The sequence below is a fragment of the Aythya marila genome (assembly GCF_965140915.1).
Source record: "Aythya marila genome assembly, chromosome: 12".
Lineage (NCBI taxonomy): Eukaryota > Metazoa > Chordata > Aves > Anseriformes > Anatidae > Aythya > Aythya marila.
This window is the reverse complement of record NC_139053.1, coordinates 11,357,335-11,379,077: the sequence shown is the minus strand read 5'-3', so window position 1 is coordinate 11,379,077 and position 21,743 is coordinate 11,357,335. Positions and strand designations below refer to the sequence as shown.

Here is a 21,743-nt window from a genome sequence, read left to right as displayed (position 1 = left end):
AGGTGCTCAGGGAGAGACAGTAGCCCAGGGGCCAGGAAGGGGACGTACCCTGGTACTTGTGAGGCGCACTGCAAAAAGGCCAGCTCAGCCCGGGGAGATGGGAAGGGCAAGTGTGGGGCTGCTGGCTGGAGGATGTGTGATGCAGGAGTATTATCGTGGAGAAGGGGTAGCTGGGGACAAGGTAGAAGTGTGGAGGAAGAAGGCTAGGATTGCAAAAAGGAAACTGAGTCCCAGTCTGAGGCATAGTTTTGGGATCGTAAAGCCAGTGAGGGAAGAACCAGAGATACATGTAAGTGGGACTTCTGAAATGGAAGAGTGGTGTGAAGACAAAGAGAGAGAAAGCTGTGGAATTTGTATCCTCACCATGTCCTCCAGGTAAATCATGCTCTATCTCTTTTTTTCCTCTCCACTGTGCATAGTGAGTGATATGGCAATTTCTGCACCCTGCCTGCATAGCTCCTGAATTCTCAGTGTTGCCAGAATATTGCTGTACAGTGCCTCAAAGGTGCCTCCCTTCCTGTGAGGGATGATGTGATCTCTGCTAGCACGCACAGTGCCCTCTTTGGTTCAGAAAATGTTTTGGAATCTTTGGGGTTGAAAGGTGCAACACTGATGTATTATTATCTGCTGAAAGGATATACCCAAGAAAGAATCGATAGCATCTCCTCAGCACATCGCTCCTCACGCAGGAGGCTCTTGGATCCTGCCCAGTGTTTGTAAAGCATGTGTAAATTAATGAACATATTCATTATTAATAATGACACAAACATGTGAAAGCCTTTTAGATGAATACTTCAAAGAGTACTAAGCCTACTACTAGAATGAAGTCTAAGCTTCAGCTGCAAAATGCAGTAGAAAATTGTGGCTGAAAGGAACACGTGTTTAAAATTAATGCTTTCAGAGTGGTGAACTAAAATATAATTCCCACGCATACAGAAGACATATAGACTGGCTTTCTGTAGCACAACGCCTTGAAATACCAACACAAGTAACCTTGTTTGGGATCAGCAGGGCTTATTCTATTTATTAAATCAATAACCGTAAAGCCCGTGAACCATTTTAGTTATCAGCTGTTTCCAAATGAATATCCCAAGCATTTCTAATCACAAGCATCTGATTTCCATTATTTTGACATCCTTCTTCTTTGGCTGGATCAATAATGTCTGATGTAATAATTTATCAACATATACTGGGAAAATTATTGATTCTACTTGTGCACGTTAGATGGGAGAAAAATATGTCAGGCTCTCCCTTTAGTCTAAATGCCTTTCTGGATTTAAATTAAGCTGCATTCAGTGTTTGTATGAAGGATATTAGCACTGTATGTAAAACAAATCACTGTAGCTGCAATGGATGTTTTACTTGTCCCAGTTCCCCTGATGCCTTTATGGCACCCATCGCTGCAGTATCTGTTTTTCATACTCTAATTGCCTTGTGAAATCTCTCGTTCCCCCTCTGCCTCCCACCCCTGTGCGTTCACACAGCAAACTGCAGTGCTGCCTGACACTTTTCATCTTGCCTCTTGGGGAGGCTGAACTTAAGGCCAACTGGAGATTTTATTTAGTGGAGATGTGCTATATACATAGAAAGCTTGTACATAAATCCTGGATGTTCCCAGAATGATCAAAAGCGTATGTGTCTAATGTGGTACGATTACTATTTGGTCATGATGGTTTTTTTTAAGGTGTGGGGTTTATTGGTGAAAGTAGTATTTGAAAGAAGACGATGAAGAAAAGCTGCACGTTGTGTAGGTTACAATATGCTAGGCTAACAGTACTGTGCCTGAGAACTCTGAATTGCAATTAATCTACAAAAATCAAAGGCATGGAAATCTGGCTAGGTTTATTTCTTAACAGCTCCATACTAATAGTACCTTGGAGGGAGGAAAATCAGAGTACTAAAAAAATAAAAAACTCAAAGTGCTGAGTCATTAAGTGGAACGATCCCATCCTCCTCCAGCTATAAGTTGTCATCAAATTACTTACCTATGTATATGTTGTAATAGCTAACTGTAGTTCCTTTTCCATATCTTATTGTTTCAGGAGGAGATGAAGCGACTTAAAAATTGCAAATGTTTTTCCCCTTAGATGCAAGAGCATAAATCACTAGTAATACTGAGCGCTCTGCCTCATATTGATTCTTTCGTGAACTAAGCCAGATGGGTTCAGATATGAGCATGATCTAATATTCCCCTTAGCTTGATTTATAGATTTCTTTGTGCATTACCTGACCATAAATGAGTCTTGCATTATTTCTTGTGTGCCTGTCAAATTAAAGAAAAATATTCTTGTTGACCTTTAAACCTGGGATGAAAAAAAAAGTCGGAGACATTTTACTGCATGTATTACAGTGATCTTAGTGCTTACGTGCCAATTAAGGGTGTGTGATTATGAAAGAGGGCTAGTGATTTGTGTTGTGTGTAATGATTTCATTTTCTTGTAAAGCACGCAATAGATATACAGACAGTAGCATAAGCTACATTGCAGATAATCCTGGAAGAGAGTAAAAGAGAACAATTTGGCACAAGTCATTCCTTAATTTACAAAAACGAGCACTGATTGCAAGAACAGAAATGTTTTTCTGGTAGAAAATAATGTTCTTTAAAATGCAGGCACAGCAAGCAGAAATGCAGAATGACTGCCACATAAGGTGTTAATACCATTAAGGGCAATGAACATCACGAGTTTCCTGACCCTAGAGACCTCTTCTGTGAACAAAATGAGTTTAATATGTATGGAAAATAACAAGCAATGTATCATGAACCTATCATTAGGGCCGAACTCCATGCTTGGGACTTGCAGCCAAAGTCTGGTGGGATGCATTTAAGTTTTGTCTGCAGTTCATGCATAAGCTCAGGGACTGATTTCAAAACAACAACCCAGGACCTCCTCCCACAGCTCTCAAGAGTGTTTCTACAGCCTAATGAGCCTCTGCATTTATCTGTAATTAATGCTCAGAGCTATCAAATCTATCCATTTAAAAAAATAAATATCAATTTCTGCTATTCTTCAATTTCAAACCAGGTGAAGTATAGCAAACTGCTCTGAAACTGTTCAGCAGACCAGATCCCTGTCAAATATCTATTCGGGTTGTATCTCTATTCCGTCTCTCTATCAGGAGATGACATTTTCAGCAAGAGCACAATTTTACCTTCTGTCTTCCAAGAAAACAATTTATTTTTAAATTTTCTTGGTCTTTCCATGCTCTGTGGGCATGCAGCAAAACCTGGCTGGTAGCCTTGGTCTAGGCTCTTCTAGGAACAGGCAAACCTCTTTGTGTTCTCAGCTCTGTCTTCTGGAAGCTTTTCCATGTGTCCATATAAATATTAAAAAAAAAAAAAAAAAAAAAAACTTTTTAGATTTTTCTCCAGCTCAGGTATGTTCAGACCAGCTAACCCCTTCCTACAGCTGAAAGCAGGGGTTGGAGAATGCTCATGCTCCCTTCCAGTCCCTTGTTCAGGTCATTGAACTGTTGAGTACCCTCTGCCCAACCTGCAGTCTTTGTTATTTTATTCATAAATACTCTGCTGTGGCAAGAAAGCTTCTTTAAGGCTTCCAGTTGGCCAAAGGCTAAAGTGTATCCAGTGTTTTACATCTGTCCAGGGATGCACCTAAACAGGATATCTGTTTTGGGGACCAGAGTATTCATGAGAGAAGGTCCTAAGTATAGATTTTCTTTGATTTGAACGTGTTATTTGAATTTGAGTGGCTGGCCACATTTGTTTTTTTATTACAGTGAGCTTCTAGTCCCTGAGACCGGGGTTCTGTGGTGCTAAAGACACTTTTATTATATATGAGACTTCAAGTGATAGTCTTTGCCCTGAGGAGCTCACAATAAAAATAAGCAGACAGATAGAGAGATAAAAGACATGATTCAGCATCAGATGTAATTTGCTGTATGAAGCTGATCCAATTGTATTCGAAGGATTTATTTTACAGATGAAGAAACTTAGGCGCAATGAAATTAAATGACTTGCAGAAAATACCACAGAAGTGTATGGAAAAGTAGGAACTAAAACTCTGATTGCCCCTAGCTCCCAGGACAGCCCTTCCCTTCAAAGCAGAGGGAACTATTTATACCTTATGTGAACACAACTACACATGCTGTACATCCTAATCTGGAGAAATTATACAGCCCTACGTAGTTATGCCATGCAGCAGATTTTTTATTCCTCTACTGAGCATCAATCTGGCACTATCTCTTGTTTCTTCTGCGAGCAGTTTTACTCAGAGATACTCTTTTGACTTCTAGCATAAATGCTGCTTTAAGGAGAGCTCTTTGTTGCATAAAGACATAGAAAATACATCTCAATTCCCTATTCTGGTCAGTATATTTATAGGAAAAGTATTGTGGCAGTAAATCAAAATGCAGTGATTGCCATTCCCCTTCCCATGGTGATTTATAATTGTGGATTTACATCTGGCTAAAAGACACTGTTCAGACTGTCTGGCTTGCATGGTAATAACAGCAAGCTCTCCTCTATTTCCTTTCAGTATGGCGATGGAGACTGAGAGCCCCTTCACTTTAAACAATTCAACAAACACATAAAACGAGGGTTAAAACCTTTTGGAAAATACAAAAATAATAAAGCACGATCAGTGAAACTCTAAATCATAATGACAATGTGATCCAGTGTCAGCTAGAGACACTCCCTGACTACCGTGGAGTTTAAGCGAAGCATTTCTCTATATGGTGAGTAAAAAGAGGGAAGAGGCAGGGAAATAATATTCAAGAATTTCTTAATAGAGTTGAAGGGCTAACAGCAGAAGAAAACTATTCACCCTCCGGTATTACAGAGTTTCGCTTCAGAGAAAAAAAAAAAAAAAAAGGATACCATAAGATCATGACATCTTGTTCCCTTTAACAACATTTCTGTCTGAGTAGTATAAACATCCACAAGTCACCTTCACATTTATGAACCATAAATGTAATTATCTTTGGTTGCCTTTGTTAAACCCGCTCAGAAGTTGTTGGTTTTTTTCTTCAGTTGCCTAGGAAAAGCAACTACACAAGGCTGAGGGCTGGTAGCTTGCTGTTGGTAAGGGTTGGACTTGTATTCTCGTTTGAGAAGTAAGACAACAGATTGCCTGTAAGATATTTACCATATAATGAAGAGGATCGTAAAAACAGACTGTTTGAAGGGGTTTTGTGCTGGCATCAGGAGTTCAGCTTTTGTCCTTTCCTAAGCTCTGCAGTGAACAGCCCGTGAACCTGCTCGAGGCAGTCCTTGGGTTTGCACTGAAAGGAAATGCTGTAACCCATGCGTTTCCCCTGAGCTCTCCTTGCTTTAACACTCACAGAGCTGTATGGGCAGGATGTGGGTGTTAGGAATTCATTCTAGACCTGAAATGTCTGACAAAGACTAAAGATGAGGAACAAAAGACATAATCAGCCTCTAAGTTTGCCCAGATACTCAACCCCCTAGCCATCCAAGCCACGTATCTTTGCAGTTCCTGACATCCTCCAAGGAGAACACGCTGTGCTCTGCAGATCAGCTGTGCACAGAAGAGAAATGCCGCTAAACTGCTGGGTACTCCATACTGCCCCTTGTAGGGCAGCGTGGAGGTGGATTAAGCTGGGCTTTTTGGTAGTATCCATCACGACAGTCAAAGCATTAAATCCTTCTCCTTGTCCAGCACTCTATTCCATAATAGAAACAAAGGCAGTGGTGACAGAGAAAATCACTTGTGCCATCTAGTTTATCCTTTGCTTGGAAGAAAGATTGTTTCTTGTGTTTGTTGTCTTTACAGATGATACCTCACCCAAATTGCCACCTGACCTAAAGTCTGACAGAGAAATGGAATATTACCCAGACAAAGCATGCCGGGATTCCTGGCTTATTGTTTGTGTCGCAGTGGAGAGTGAGATCAGGGTACGCTTTGCCAGATGAAAAGAGGGCAGGATTGTAAACCTTTCTCCTGCTCAGGGGAGATTGTGAGGGAAGGAATGGGAGGAAGTGGAGCATCGTGTGTCTGCGAGCTGCGCTTTCCTGCGGGGGTGGTAATCTGCAGAGGTTGTTGGGAGTCGCTGGAAAAGGAATAAACACTGCAGTGGTCTTGGCTGGATCCTGAAGGGATCTCCTCCCCTGATCCAGGGGATTCTCTGGGAAAGGGCTTTCTTCCCTAACTTTTTTTTTTCCCTATGGGACTCAAGGAAAAAGTCACAATGCAATATTGATCTCTGTTTCTCGCTGTCATAAAGAAGGGCAGAGAGGAGGAGAGAAAGGGGCAGAGGGTTATGTCCCGCAGGGCTCTGCGCAGCAGCTGGAAGATGCAGTTGCTCCTTCGCACCAGACCCTCCAGGACATCACTTTGTGATGTTAGCAATGGCTTTTCATGGCTTCATGTGTGCTTTTACGCCACAGGTTACAATTTAATTTCAAGCAGGTGTTTGCTTTTGCAACATTCAAGATGACTAGAACAACACCTAGGGCAGTAACAAACAAACAAAACAAGGCTTTGTCATGCTTTCGCTGATGCAAGGCCCAGGCTATGGGAGGCTCAGTGAGACATGCTGCCACCAGGAAGTGCTGCAAGTCACCTAAATGATGTTCCATCCCCAAGTTTGTGCCTGTATTCATCATCTGCATGTGCCTTCCCTGCTCCCCCGGACTCCTAGGTCTCTTTGAAAGCAGCTTTTCATGGTTGGGCAGCCTCCAGTGCTCCACCTGCACCAGTCTCTTGGGCAGGGGTGGCAGCTCTCTGTTCAGCTCACTGATTCCTCAATCCTCAGCTTTCGCTCTCAAGCTTGCACCTTTCCCTTGCACACCTTTTTTTTTTTTTTTTTTTTTTTTTTTCCCCCGTTGCCTCTGTGGACAGTCCTACCCCTCTTTTCTTGCCACACCTTGTGCTGTCTTTGCCAGACTTCAGTTCATGTGTTTTGAAGTCAGTGGTGTCTGGAAGGGGATACGGGGCTGACTCTGCCAGCACCATCCATGAGCAGGGGATCAGGAAGAGCAGAACTGATCGATTGGTGCCTCATCACAGAGGGCTCCTCACACTCCCTGCCCACTCTCCCACCCAGCTGTTGGTGGGGCAGAGCCCAGCTCGGTGAGCACAAAGCCCGGCCCGGTGAGCACAAAGCCCGGCCGGCTGCTGGGAGCAGGGTGTGCTGTGCTGCCTGCCCCCTGGGCCTGCTCCTGCCCCCAGGGGTAGCCAGCCCCATCCCCTGCTGCAGGGTTGCCAAGACCTTCCTGTTCCTTGTGCATGGAGAACTGGGCTGGCTAATCAGTTAAGTGATTACTAGAGAAAACAGTGATACTTAGGGTGAAGACAGAGATAAGAGGTTCTTGTTCTTAGGGACAGACAGGAAATGGTGCTTTCCAAAAAGAGCTTTTGCTGATGGTTTATCACAGGATTTATATTCCCTCTCTGAACACTCAGTATACAGGGACAAAAAGCAGAGGCATGTTGGTACGCTGTTGTATTTAGAACAGCCACAGAAAATTAGGATCCAAATCAAATCCGAGGTACCACGTGATTACATGGCAGGCTTTCGTAGCTGGAGATCTTCTGTGCCACTCTCAGCCCCTGACAGAGCTCTCACAAGCAATGTGAGTGATGAGCTCCTATTTAGGACCTGACAAATTTGTGTGGATCAATGATTATTAAAAAGAAAATGTCATTAAAGAGGACAGTTCAGTGCAGTATCATCCAGGAGTTGTCAATGTGTCTGCTGGGAAAATTAAAATAAAGTCATCTTACAATGCATATTTCAAACATTTAGAATTTAATAATTAACTAACAGACAGAAGCAGCAGTCAATTTCCAGAGTGCGTTTTGGCCTCCATTAAAAACATGGATTCTCTGAGAGGCAGGAGATTATAGCTTCTTGAGATTCTTAAACTTTACTGAAATCTTTCATGTACAATATTTTTGTAAACTATTTTATTAAATGAGGGTGACAGTTAACTAAATATCTTACAAACTACTCTGAGCTTAAATTCATTTTGATCATTAAAAAAAAAAAGTTTATCTGGAGTTATTTTAAATTCTGAAGACTTCTGTTTCAGTGAGTAAAGTGAAAAACTTCTTTGGTTTTGGGACGCACCTGAAGCAATTCTCCCCCCCACTAGTTTTGGATCAACCACGGAGCAGAACAATGAATTATTCAGGCAGTTCGATTCTCACATGGATGAGCCCTGCAGATGTTTGTCCGTTTCATATTGTTGTATGAAGTCAGCCGTGGCTCTGATAGGGCAGGTAAAGTGGTAGTAAAATTGGTTGCATTGCTAAGAGTAAATATTTGTACAATTTGATGATGGAAGATCTTTTGGAAAGCTTGATGCATCCTAAATGATGGTAGTCATTGCTGCCACTGCTACTCATTGCTATGAGTAGTTATTGGAGGGTGTTTTTCTTCCCCAGTAAGCTTAGAACTAAGAATTAGTTATTTTAAACACGGTATTATAAATAAAAGCATTTATTTCCTCATAATTTTTCAGAACTAAGACCCTAGATGCAATCTAGCAGAAGCCCGGGATGGAAAGCCAACTCTGTTTCAAACAACACAGAGTTAAGTAAAATGAGAGGGCTGATAGAGTGATGGAGAAGTACAGGGGAGAGCTGGAAAGCACTGGTTAGCATGATAGATTGTTCTGTCCTACAGGGGACATCATTACTGTCAGGTTCCACGCAGCCATCAGAGTGAAAGGGAGATGTGCAGAAATCTAATCTGGGCACATGCACAAAGGGACCCATGCTACAGTTTAGAGGGTTTTTTCTATCTTCCTGTACTTTGATTTTCTTAGAAATCTTACTGTGGCCTAACTTCACAAATTTCCATTCAGACTTCTCCCTTCCTCACCCTTCCTGTTTTTGTGGGGGAGCTGTAACTCTTTCTCCATACAAAGCTCTCATTCCCAGCTTTGGTCTCCTTTCCCGCAATGTGATACAACCTTTTCCTGAGGCTTTTTGCTTTGTATGTTCCTCCTTGCTAGATTTGTTGTGAACTTTTGGAGGAGGAAAAAAAAGGCAGTAAGATGAAGAGAGACAGTCCTGCTTTGTGAACCACAGAGGCTGCTGAGTGGTGGCATTTGCTGGGCACTGCATGGGGCAGGTGGACCCAGCCCCAAGCTGGGTGGGCTCAGCTCGAGGGGTCACAGGCAGATCTGGCAATGCCAGCAGGCCAGAGGGTAGATCTAGGGCAGATCAAAAACCTCAAGATGGAGCGTTTCTCCTTTCCCAAAACTACATTCCTTTCCCAAGAATTTTGTATTTCATGACAAGTTTTAAAAGCGAGGATTTTAATCTTAACTAAAATTAGAATTTTCCATATTTACAGGTCAGAAACTCTTATTTCAGCAATAAAACTGAGGGAGCCATGCTAAATGGAGAAACTGAATGGTTTGGGCTGGGTACCTAACTTTACTTTCCAGTGCGGCAGAGAGGGAGGCCCTTACAGTGGGCCCAGGCCCGGTCCTGAGGAGAGCTCTTCCTCCCAGGTGAGCAGCTCACCTACGCAGAAGGTTGCTCCCAACTCGTGCAAGGTTTTTGCTTCAAACAGAAATTGACCCTAGGAGTTTTTGCTGTCAGATACATTCTTTAGCCTTGCTTCTTTCTGTTTATACCTTGGCAGCAGAATCGAGAGTTATTCAGTATATTATCATTTGCCAAATTAAATTTGGAGAGAAGAGAGAGATTTCATAAAATAAACCAATATAAACAAAAACAGTGCCTCTGGGTAAGATGATATAGATAACTGGGGGAACTGCATGTAAATCCATATAAGTAATGGCTGTGCAAAGCCATGATGCTGTGTATTTCTAGTTACCAACCTTCAGAAGAAGAAGATGAAAACAAAGGAGGGCAATGATACATGGATTAGAGAGTATAGCATGTGAAGAGGCTGAGAAAGCTAAATTCAGAGTCTAGTGAAAGAGAAGGCTCAAGGGGAACATGATCACGGTCTATAAATACCTTCAAGGTAACAATAGGAACAAAGGGAGGGAGTTATTCACAGTCTGAGAAAATTGTAGGCCAGGGAGCAATGGCCTGAAGCTAAGAAAGAAAAAGTTTAGGTGAGATATTAGGGGGAAAAAGAAGCCCTGACAAAAGAAAGCGACAGGGCAGTTTAATAGCTGGACAGGGAGAGTGTCCAGCATAGCATAGCTGCCAGCTTTGTGCAACAGCTAGATGGCATATCACCGGGAGCAAAAACAATAAGAGGTGGAGGCTGTAATCACACACACAAGAGCCAGATCAGGTGGCAGGAGTGCCTCGTGGTTGTGCGGTCTCTGCTCCACTAATGCCACGTAGCACTAGGTGGAATTACAAGGCAGAGCCGCCTCTGAGCTAGAGCAGCTTCTTCCTCTGCTGTGCTCACCTACGTGTGTTGTTATCTGTCCTGGGCACATGGATGTCCCCACATCCAGGTGTGGATGAACCCCAGGTCGCGCCCCCTTCCCGAAGTCTGCTTTCTGTCCCTCCAGCAGCGATGTCGGGAGAACAGCAGGCAGACAGAGCAGCTGTTAGTAAGGCAGGGCCAGCCACGAGGCTGCCGACATGAAGGGCTATCAGAGGTCTCCAAGTCATGTAGGAATGAGTAGCTGGGGGTTTGCTTTCTGAAGAGAAGCTAGATGCTTGCTTCCTGGAGGGAAGCAGCAGACAGGGCCCTGTGGACTGTGGCTGTGGGTCCCCACCATGCCAGTGCTCCTCGCTACTTGTCTTTGCCCTAGAAATGGGAGGGAACGGGGTCGGCCAGGTCTGAGACAGGCTGATGTTACTTCTGTAGCACACAGAGAAAGGTGTTTCTCATGCGTGCTGCACCTTTAATGCTGGTACAGAAGCAGCAGTGTAGCAGCAACACTGGATCTGAAACAATTTTGTACAGTTTTAAGAGTTTAATTTTAGACTTGTTCCTAGTGAAACCAAAAAGCCTGGTGAGTCTATACTGATCTCCAGCAGAGGATCACCACTTTTAAGACCAATCCAGGCAGCTGATGAATGTTTTGCCAGTGGTATCTTGGTGACAAGCATCTTGCAGAGGGAGCTTCGTGGTCTCATTGGTTTCTTATTTACAAAGAACTACTTATGTAATGATATACTTATGTAATGAATGTAATGATTCTCTGACATCTTCACAACAGATCTTCTTGGAAAGGTCTCTTCAACTATGTAAAGTCAGGGGTAGGACTGGATTACAGAGGAGATCCCTTCATGGTAATGCCAATCGCTAAAAATATCAGATACAGTATTTTGAAGACCAGGAACAATTACAAGTTTTGCTTTTCTTTTGGTTTTAAAGCTAATTCTGTATTGCTTGTTGCACTGAAACTTCACTGATAATTACTGGTGAAGTAACAAATCTAAAAGACTTGTAAAATAATCTTAGAAGTCCCCCTTTTTCTTTTTCAAAGTGTTCTCTGTCCTAAGGAATCCAGATGGGAAAGTACAAGCATTTCCAGAAGGTATGCCCTTGAAAAATCTGGAATGAATAAAGGCACAAAAAAGCAGTCTGTGTCTGTTAGACTTTCCCCAAAGTTGCTTTCATTCAATAACTTGGCTATAACAGTCTGCAGTTCCGTACGTAAGCTCAAACAATCGTATTTCTAAATAGCTGTGTAACTGAAGGGAAGTGCAGTCATTTTAAAGACATATCTCTCTTACAGTCTATAATGAATGTAATCTTCAAGGGGCAATAACTTCTCTCAATTACACCATTTTTCTGTTAAAAATGTCGTGTTACAATCTTAGGTTATCAGCTCCTCTGGCCATGTACACGCGTTTGTCAGTAAAGCATCCTAGACACCCACGGTATACTATAAATAAGAGTACTAATGTTAAAACTTAAAAAAAATAAATAAATGAAATAAAAATCTCATGTTAATCTGTCAAGTTATTTTCCCAATGTAAATACAAAGGGCACAACAGCTGTTTGGAGATCTCCAATTATAGCCATTTTCTGGCTATCTCCACAGTAAACGCCTTTGGCTAATATAATTTAAACCTCTTCTGCAAATGCGTTTTCATGCTTTGAAGTTAGCTAATAACTTCTGCCACTTAACAGCACCGCTCGGCGATGTGCTCGCAGCGGCAGAAGGGGGACGCGAGCCCTGGCGCTGCTACCTGCTGCCCGCCCGCCTGCGCGCTGCAGCGCGGCTCCCAGCTGGGCACAGCTGCCAGCAGCTGCGTGGTGCCGTGGGCAGGACGAGGCAGCGGGGCTCGGAGCTGTGTTTTCACGGCAAGCGCAGGAGGCCGGGTGAACTTCAGTGATCTGCCCGGAGTTAGGTGCCAAGGTCACAGCCCGCATCAGGAAGGAGAAGCAGAAATTACAGAGCGCTGGGCTGCGGCCAAGCCCCTGGGAAGCTTGCGTTTAGCATAGCATTCTCCGAGCAGCAGGGTGAAGCCTTAGCTCCCTTTCAGACAGAATTTGAATGGGGTTTGTTATAGGATTGCCAGCCGACTTTCCGTGATGACTCTGAGGTGGATTGTGATTGCGTGGGGGAGGGGGAGCCCAAAATGATGATGAGGAGGATGATACAGCCCTATCAGATATTTATGAAAACCAGATGGATTTCTGTGCTAGCAATGTGCTGATGTTATAAAAGACTTCAGATAAACTCTTGACATTAACCAAACTTCTCCCCATGTAATCCAGAGGCTGAATGAGCTGCTTCTGGTATCCTGAATTAAAAAGGCTGCGCTGAAGGTTACTGGTGACGTAGTTAGAGCAACACAATGCCATTAAGTGCAGTGATGTCTTGGCTGTAGATGGAACTTCCAGACTGCCGTCAGTGCTGGAGACCCACATATAAGGTGCAGGGTTAGAGGAACTTCACCAGCTGCAAGCCCTTAGGGCAGTGGCTCCTGTTACGCTATGGGGACACATGGTAGCTAACGCTGTGGGGCCAGGCCAGGTCCTCCATGGGTCGCAGCTTAAACAGAATAACACAGCCTGTGTACGCCAAAACACTAAGAAATAAATTTTAAGAGGAAAAGTCAATTAATTATTTTAAAAATGGGAAAATTACTTTAGATTTAAGATGTTGGAAAAAAAAATTAAATCCCTGTAAATGTTCTGTGTGATAAATGTAAAGCCTCTATGTCTAGCTGTCATGCCACTTAACTCCAAGACCTGTGTTTCAAGATGTGAAATGATGTTATTGTCAGTCTCTGCAGGCAAAGGGGCAGCAGGAAAGCATTTTCCCCCTCATCTGTGAGGGAAAAGCACCAGCATTAAGTGCTAGAGGAGGTGCCCTGGCTGCAATGGCCCCGTGCTGGGTGATGGCAAGCAGTGGAGATGTGAGAGCTTGGGCAGGGCTGAGTAAAGGCAGGAGAGAGCAATCCCTGAGCGGGCAGCAGCTTCCTCAGTTTGATCTTCCCTCTGTAGCTCACAAGTTAGTGAGAACCATCCTGCTAGGGAGCAACAACTGGTTCTTTCAAGGGCTGTTCCAGGACTTCGTGAACAGGGGACACAGCAAGAAAGGCTGGCCGTGTGCTGTGGCTGATCTAAGTAGCTGTTGTGAAGAAAAGCCAAAGAAGTAACAAACTGGCTGTTGTAGAAAGAAAGTGGTGTTGTTTTTAAAAAAAAAAAAACAAAACAAAAAAAAAACACAAGTGTGATGAAGTATACCCTTGGGGAAAGCTGGAATAAAGAATAGAAGCCTTTGTAAAACACTGTAGAGATGGCAGGGAACAAACTCTCCCTACAACTGGCAGATGTTGTATGGAGTAAGCCCTGCAGTGGGAGACACATGAATGAAATAGCACTTGGTCATGCTCTGTCACCCCCATCCCAACACCGTGATAACCTCCAAACGAGCAGGTTTCAGTCACTGCAGATTAGGACAGGACTATCACTTCTCTTACAGGAGAAACCAAGCAAATACATTTCTGCCATGAGAAACAAGGGCTGCCTTCTGTGAGCACTCGTTTCTCTGAGCCTTTGGCATCTGCTAAAATGAAGAAAATAACTACTATTCTGAGCTACACCACAAAGAGGAGATTCATGGCATCCTCCCCGGTATGTGCCTGCAGATTCATATCTTTTATTGACCATGATGATACTTTTACACTTTCTTCCTTTATCTCACAGCTCTTTTCACAAATGAATTTTGTAATTCCTGAAAAAATGAGATGTCCAAAAGTTTGGAAACTGAAAATCTGTAGGATTTTTTTTGGCTTTGTTTTTTGCCAAATGAAAGAGCAATGTTTTTATTCCTTATTATGTACTAGTCCAACTTCCGATGCAGCTTTCAAATTTCTGAAATTATTTTACTGATTCAGCTCATACTGATTTATATGCTTTAAGCAGATCAAGCAGGTCATGCAAAAAAACTTAATGTCTATTAAATAATTATCTATGTAACATCTTCCATTAAAGAACTTTAAAAGCAAAAAATATTAATTGATCTTCGAGTTAAGTAGTGTACCCATTTCAGGATATAAAATCGAAGGCATATTAAATCAAATATTCAAATCTGGCTGCCCTAAAGTTAGTCATCCATATATGTGCATTACTAGCTGACTGCTGCTTTGGTTCTCTAAACTCAGAAGGGACAAGTTTTGCGTTTGGGAGTCTCACTGAGCAGAAAGATACTTCTCGAACTATTTCTGTGAGGGTTTTAATAGAATTAAAAGGGATCCTAATTTAAATACCAACTTCTCTTGCACCTTTGGCTCAAATTAGCAATTATTTATAAACAAAGCAATTCATACTTATCTCCCAGATATACCTGGATGTCAGATCGCAAGGCGTCTGAGTTCAAATGCCACTCTGACAGTTTATGTAACTGATCCTGCAGCATTTCCCAATGCAAATAGTTACAGCTAGCTCAATGAGTGTCATTTACTTAAATTAACTGACTTTCAGGAGGTCGCTTCTTGCACAGATGGGGGATGTAAGATCAGCCCCTAGGAGATTTCATCATGGCCTTGCTGCCCATCGGCAGCACCGAGCGCAGCAGCCGGCCCCGCTGGCCACCCCGTGTCTTAAGCCCGGGCGCAGCCTCCGGCCCCTTCTCCAGGGCAAGGATGTGCAGCTGCCGGGGAGCGAGGCTCCATTGTGATTAAGAGTGAAAGACCATTTATGCATGCTGTGATATACATTTCAAATTAAGTATTTTAAGGGAGGTGCGATAATTGTCAGGTCTGCATATTTAATGGACCTTGAGCTATAAACATGCTCAGAAAAGTGCCTAGTTAATATCACTTTGACAGTGAATTGGCACAGTGCTGAGCTCCGATGCATCAAATTAGCATCGATCCGCAAAATGTTACTGAAAGGCTTCTTAAATCTGCCAAGTTTTAAAAATCAATCCCAAAGAAGAGGGCTTCTCCCCAACCCCTGCCTTTTTTAAAGTCCTTTCTAATTCCCTACCAGCAGTCCAAGGGCATTCCTTTAGAAATGCCTTAGAAATGTTAATTCTTTTCAAACTTTGTCTTCCCATCCTCGTTCAATAGCGATCGATTCCTCTTAGGTTGTTTCTTCTGTTTTAAATCCTCTCCCTAGGTCAGGAGGAGCGAGGCTGTGACCGAGCAGTGCCCATCCGAGGTGCAGGCGGGCTCCGTGCAGCCAGCGCACATTCACTACTCTGGGATGCAGGTGCTCCGCTGCCTCCAGTGGATGGATAACAACTTCCACATGGGATCTGAAGGAACTGGCACTGCCCCATTACATTCCTCCATGGCTTTGGTCCTGGCAACTTCAACAGCTTCCCCTCTCCCTGTGTGATATTAATACAGCTGGGCTCAGCAGACCTGGCTACGCTGGAACGCCCTCAACAAACACAGGAAAGCTGGCACACTCTTCTCTCTCAAGCATCGGTGACTCCGCTGCAGTTCCAGCTTTGCCTGCCAGGGACGGTGTTTGTTAACCTCCTGGCAGCCTGCAAAGCCACCCTGCTCTGGGCTGTCCGGCTGGACAGGCAGAGGAGGGATGGCTGGGAAGGGGAAGAGTTTGACGGAGGCTTATGCAGCTGGAGGAAGCATCCTCCTGGGCAGCCTCATCCTGGTTGGTATTAGCTCACTTTGCTTGCATTTTGCTCTATGGATTTTCAATAACTATGATAGAAGAGCCTACATTGAAAGAAAAGAATTAAGATACAATGGTGACATTTTTCTCAATAATTTTTTATCTTCATTTAAGCAGGGATACAAATGGTAGGGTAAGGTTTCAGTACTTAATAACAAAGCTTTCCTTGAAAATGCCCTGTAAGAGCTATTGAAATGTTTTGCCAGCAAAAGTCACATCGCAGCACCTGCGAGGCTTGTGACATTCATCTTTATTCCCTGAAATAAGCGGAACTGGGTGGATTTCAGAAGAAAACCCCAGAACAGGCTGTTGCCTGCGATGAGGGATGCGTGCTGTGGCATGGTCACCACGGGATGGCACAGGCCAGCACCAAATGGCTCCAAAAGTGGCACTGCCAGACCTGGAAGGTTGTCTCCAGATGGCAGCCAGTGTGCTGCAGCAATGTCCCTGCTCATTCCAACCTCTCAGCCACCCTCCTGCCATATTGCTCACCCTTGGGGTCATGCCATGAAGACCAGGCCCTGCCATCCCATGGCTTGCTCTCGTCATGGCACATGCCCTGCGGCTGGAGCCACGGTGGTGGCACTGGGACTCCAGACTGTGCCTGCAAAGCCTCTCCCAGCACAGTGACTGCTGCGGTTGTGCCCTAGTCCAGAAACTCCTGGAGATGTCTGGGGAACTCGTTCGGGGTTGTCCTCACCGCATCCCACTCACAACCAGGAGCAGACAGAGGCTGAAGGTGTCGTTCCCGTGGCTCAGCTGAGGTCGGGGAGGAGTGTTGGCTGCTGTGAGATGACTAAGGCTCACATGCTCCTTACTTCTATCTGTTAGAGCTCTTAATCACTTTGTGCTGTTTCATCCTATAACGTGAATTCACTTCAAGCTGTGAAATTCACCATTTTTGCCATGACTAATTCGTGAAATCTGCCACCTTCCTTCATGGTTTGCTTTGTACCCTAGTTAGGCATCGTCTGCCTGATTAGGGAAATCTGTGGTTTGTTTCTTGCAATCGTGCCAATACGGTTTTATTCCCCTCCTTTCGCCTTCTTGCTCTCAGCTGTGATTTCACTGTCATTTTTGTCCTTCCATGCCCCAGGAAGCAGCAGCGTGGAAGCCATCTTTGCTGGGATCTGCACACAGCAAGTCCTGGCTTTCCTCTTCTACATAAAGCATGGGCTGGGCTCAATCTTGCATCAGTTGGAACAAACCTGAAGCTCTACCCCTGGCTTTGGTTAAAGCCACTTACGTCTATTATGTTTACAATCTTAGGACATCTCTCCCTGCCTGGTTACTGCAATATTTTGGAAATCATCTCCCACCTGCCTTGCTAGTGCCTTGTTTCATGATACAGTCATCTGTTACTCTTCATATTGAACATTGCTGGCATTACTAAATGCTATAAATACACCCAGCATACTATAAAAATACACAAGCACCTGACTGATCTTGCCTACAAGAAATACTATTAATCTTTCATTTTTCACATGCTCTGGGCAAGATCCAGGGGGTGCTCGAGGAACATCTTATAACAGAATTGGGTCCTAAATTCTCATTTTCTCATTGATTAGTTAATGTCTAAAAATATTTTCCCATACTCTTAATGTCTTAATTGTTCTTTGACAAAGTGGACAGTCCATCCATCCTTTAACCTGTAATTTACACCCTCTTACATACTCAGTGAAATATTATTTTAGTATTTCTGTCACTGAAATACAGTGATAAATTGTCTTGGTTTAAGATCAGCAGGAACAGTATAATGGATGTGCAGGAGAGCTTATTGACTTGCTTTTGCCAAAATGGAGTCCTGCCATGAAGTTCAGAGGGATCACAAGCTGCCCGGGGTACTACACATGCTTTGAATAGTTCTTTTTAATGGTAAAGCATATGGGTTGTGGTATGTGGAGTTTGAGGAGGTAATGATAGGAGAGCAGAACACCTTCCCTCCTAGCTCAGCTCATTTTCACCATCGCTTTCCTTTCCATCTCTCCTTTCCCATAGCCTGCTTTTTTTCCCACCAGTTTCACACACTGAGTTAATCATCTCCCTATCTGAAATGCAATCATGTAAATAAGATCAGCAGCACCATTTCTATTAACAGATAGATAAATGGAAAAATCTCTGGAAGTCTCTGGTTGTAATTAACCCTTCATCGGGAACCCAGAGGAGGAGGTTCAGGAACATCCCATATGTGTGTTCAATACTTTCATCCAGCTATCTGAAAACCTGGGGGCCTGATCCTGCTCCTGCGGTTTGTAACATCTCTTTGACTGACTCTGACAGCAGGATTGATGCCTGGTGCTCGTTTCTGCATCTGCTGCATTCAGCATGGGACTTTCGCAACCCCACTAGTCCAAGCTATTCACTTACCCCGTTGTGGACTAATCAGATGGCAATAAAAGCTTTTACTGTGCCATCCTGTTTGTGATCAGCAGAAACATAAAAAGCATGTTAGCAAATTGATTTTTGGCATTAATTGTGAGCAAAGAGCATTATACTGAGTACAGATACTTTTTTTTTTTCCAGCAGAAAAATTCTATTTTAGTGTTTTGAAGTGATTCTGGAAGATGCTGAGATAAGCCCAACGGACACACTTCGCAAATACCACAAGGCAAAGAGCAGTTACTGAATCTCTTCAGTCTTATTAGCTTACATAAACATGAAAATTTGAATAATGTTTAAAAAGCTAAATTCTCCAGATAATCCGTAATCAGTAAATGTTCATTACCGAGATGCAGCCAATGTACATGAGATTTCCCAGGTGACGTTTTGGGAAGTTACCAGATGTAAAAGGCGCAGCAAAGCCCTGCTCTGCTGGGCCAGGCAGAAACTTCTGCGGGTTCCCACGGTGGCCGGGCAACAGCCGGGACCTCCCCAGCCCCACTCAACCACCTATAGAGAAAATCGGAATTCACTGTCTCGTTATACAGCTCTGGTGATTGATAAATAAATCATCCCCATGCGATGATTGATGTCTCCATATAAATAATTAAGTCCTGACCTCACGTGATGACACTTGGAACTAATGCTCAGAAAATATCCTTGGCACTAGATAAATAAAGGTAGGGTGAGATTCAGGGGGGAGGGGGAAGCCAGATCTTTGTTTACATTTGTTTTGTTCTGTTTGATTCCATCAGCTAATTGATGATGATGATTGTTAATCTCCGTTGCTTTCTGCACTATGGATTTCATTCCTATCGGTGATTGCTGTTGAAACTTTGCTCCACTGGAACCAGCCTGTGATTAGATTTCCAGCAGCCACAGTTTCACAGAGCTCCTCCAAATTGTTGGGTAGCCTGGCCCGGGCACTTTGCACCTATTTTTGTTTGTGATTTACTTTGCTCGGTAGCAGAGCTCTGGCAGCCCGGGTGTTGCTGCCACTCTGCTGAACCAGGCTAGGTAGCAGGTGTCAGTGAAAGTTTAATTTGGAAGCTCATGAATTCAAAAGAAGAGCTTAGCGGTTATCCCACACAGAGAGCTTCTGTGGCCTGCTCCTGGAAAAGAGAAAATCCCGGGGACATGAAAGGAATTGATGAGACGCCAGACGTCTGACAAAATGAAATCTCAGGATAAACTAGGGATAGCTCTCTCATCAGATGGTGAGCATCATTAATAAACAAAACGGATTAGCGACTGTATTTCTGATTTTCACTTAGGAGACTGTGCAGGTTTACCGTTCAGCCCCTCTGGTTCCGTACATACAGCCTATTCTCCAAAGAGCTGCAACTTTTAAATCTCGCAGTAAACCACAAGCATCTCGGGGTAAGCGTCTAACATAAAAAAAGCATCTCTGTGTTTGGGAGGCACGGTAATCTGCACACGAGACAAGTCAGCTCCAGACAGAAAGCGACACTGGCACACGACCGAACGGGGCTTTCCTAACCCTCCAAAACCTTACAAGAAAACCCGGCCGACCCGGTACTGCTTTGTCCCCGCCGTGCCCGCCCTGCCCGGCCCCGCCGCTCGCCGCCCGCTCCCTGCCCGCGGCTCCGAGCTCCACCGGCGGCTCCGAGCCCAGGGCGGGCAGGGGAGCGCCCGCAGCCCCCCTCCCCGAGCCCACCTGCAGACCTGGCGAGGCGCAGCGGTCCCCCCGCTGCTGGCACACGAGCCGAAGTCCGGGCGAGCAGCGCTCCCGACCCGGCGAGACGCCGGCGCCTACAAACTCTACTTTGCCTCGCAGCCCCTCGGTGCCGGCGCGCAGCCCGGGGGCGGGCGGCTCCGTGCAGCGCCCCCCCCCCCCGCCACCTGCCCGGCGCCGCCCCGCAGCCACCAGGGGCTGAGGGGATCCGGGGGTGTGTGTGGGATCCCGGCGCGGCCCCACGGCAAGTTTGGGCACTTTCCCCGAGTGCCCCGGGGGGGCCGCCCCGCGCACCACTGACCTGCTCCGCGGAGCCTCGGCGCTGCTCTGCGCGGCTCGGCGGGGCGGGAGGAGGGCGCGGTGCGGTGCGGGACGGCCCCCCCGGGGCTCCGGCAGCCGCCGCCCCCGCCCCGCCTCCGCCGCCCCCGGCCCCGGCCCCGGCCCCGGCCCCGGCCCCGGCTCCGCTGCGCACCTGCGGCCGCCCCTCGGCTCCTCGGCCCCGGCTGCGGGCGGAGCCGTGCCGCCGCCGCCGCCGCTCCGCAAGTTTGCGGCGTTCCGGGGCTGCCCTGCCTCCCCCGGCACCGCGCGGCCGCCGCAGGGAGGAGGAGGAGACGGCGGCGAGCAGGGGCGCGGGCGGCTCCCGGTGGAAAGTTGCCGGCCGGGGACTGGTCCCGAGCTGGGAGCCGGGGACCCCCCTCCCCGGGCTGCGTTGGGGTCGGGAGGCTCCGCTCTGCCGCGCTGGAGGCGCGGGCTGCCTGCCAGCCATCTCCTCCGCCGGGCTGCGGGTGGCAGCGCGGCTGCAAATGCGCCTGGTTGTGGGAGCCGCCGGGAAGGTGGGCAGCCCCCCGGCACAGCCCCCGGGGAGCGGCGGGGGCCGGGGCAGAGCTGCCGGCCGGTGCCCGCCAACAAAGGAGCCGAGAGGATGCGCGGTGGCGGGGGCCAAGGTGCCTTGGCTGGGAGCGGGGATGTGAACTGGGTAGGGACTGCGCCGAAGGTGCCTCTTGCACTCTCTGCTGGCTATTTTCCATCTTAAAACGCCGAGAGGCTTTCTCCTGCACGAGTGTGCAGCGGCGTAAACCTTCTAACAACGGCAGGACCGGGGTAAGGAAGTAATCCCCAAGGAGAGCCCCTGTGACATGCCTTGCTCTGGCTAGGTGTCACCGGGTGGCCCCGGGTGACCTCAGGCAAGGCCAGAGCAGCGGGCGCCCTGCCAGGCTCCCAGGGACCTGGCCATGGCATTGGGACTGGCCGGCCCGCAGAGCCACCCCCGTTGCTCCATCCAGCACGCCCACCAGCCGTCCCCGATGAAACGCTGCATGTGGATGTGCACATCCCGACGGACCTGGCCCCAACCCTCTGAAGGGTTCCAGGTGTGCCTTATAAATCAGCTATGGCATTTGTCCTTTGTCTAGATTAGCAGGAATACATTACGCTTAGTCTGCTCCTGGCAATCAATTATTCCAACTAAGTAGGTGGTATTTATTAAAGTATTGATTAGGGACCCCATCCTGTAGGCTTTGCTGAGGAATGGGACATTTGGCTGTGAGTTTTGGGATCAGACATTATGTAATTCTAGTGTAACAGACAAATAAAGCGCATGTAGTACAGCTTTCTGGGGGAGAGGCATTCATGCCACTTGGAGTTCAGAGGCGGAATAACACACGTTCCTTACATGAAAACCTTTCCTTTCGCTCCC

General features: G+C 46.0%; 1 protein-coding gene across 1 annotated transcript in view; it reads right to left on the bottom strand.

Moving 5' to 3' along the window:
• The window catches only part of CHST8 (carbohydrate sulfotransferase 8), a 175,074-nt gene extending 154,635 nt beyond the window's left edge, over nt 1–20,439 (bottom strand). The window contains exon 1 of the mRNA XM_082769701.1: nt 20,349–20,439. The gene's annotated coding sequence lies outside the window, so the exon portion shown is untranslated. The remainder of the gene's footprint in view (nt 1–20,348) is intronic.
• Nucleotides 20,440–21,743: the final 1,304 nt, after the last annotated feature.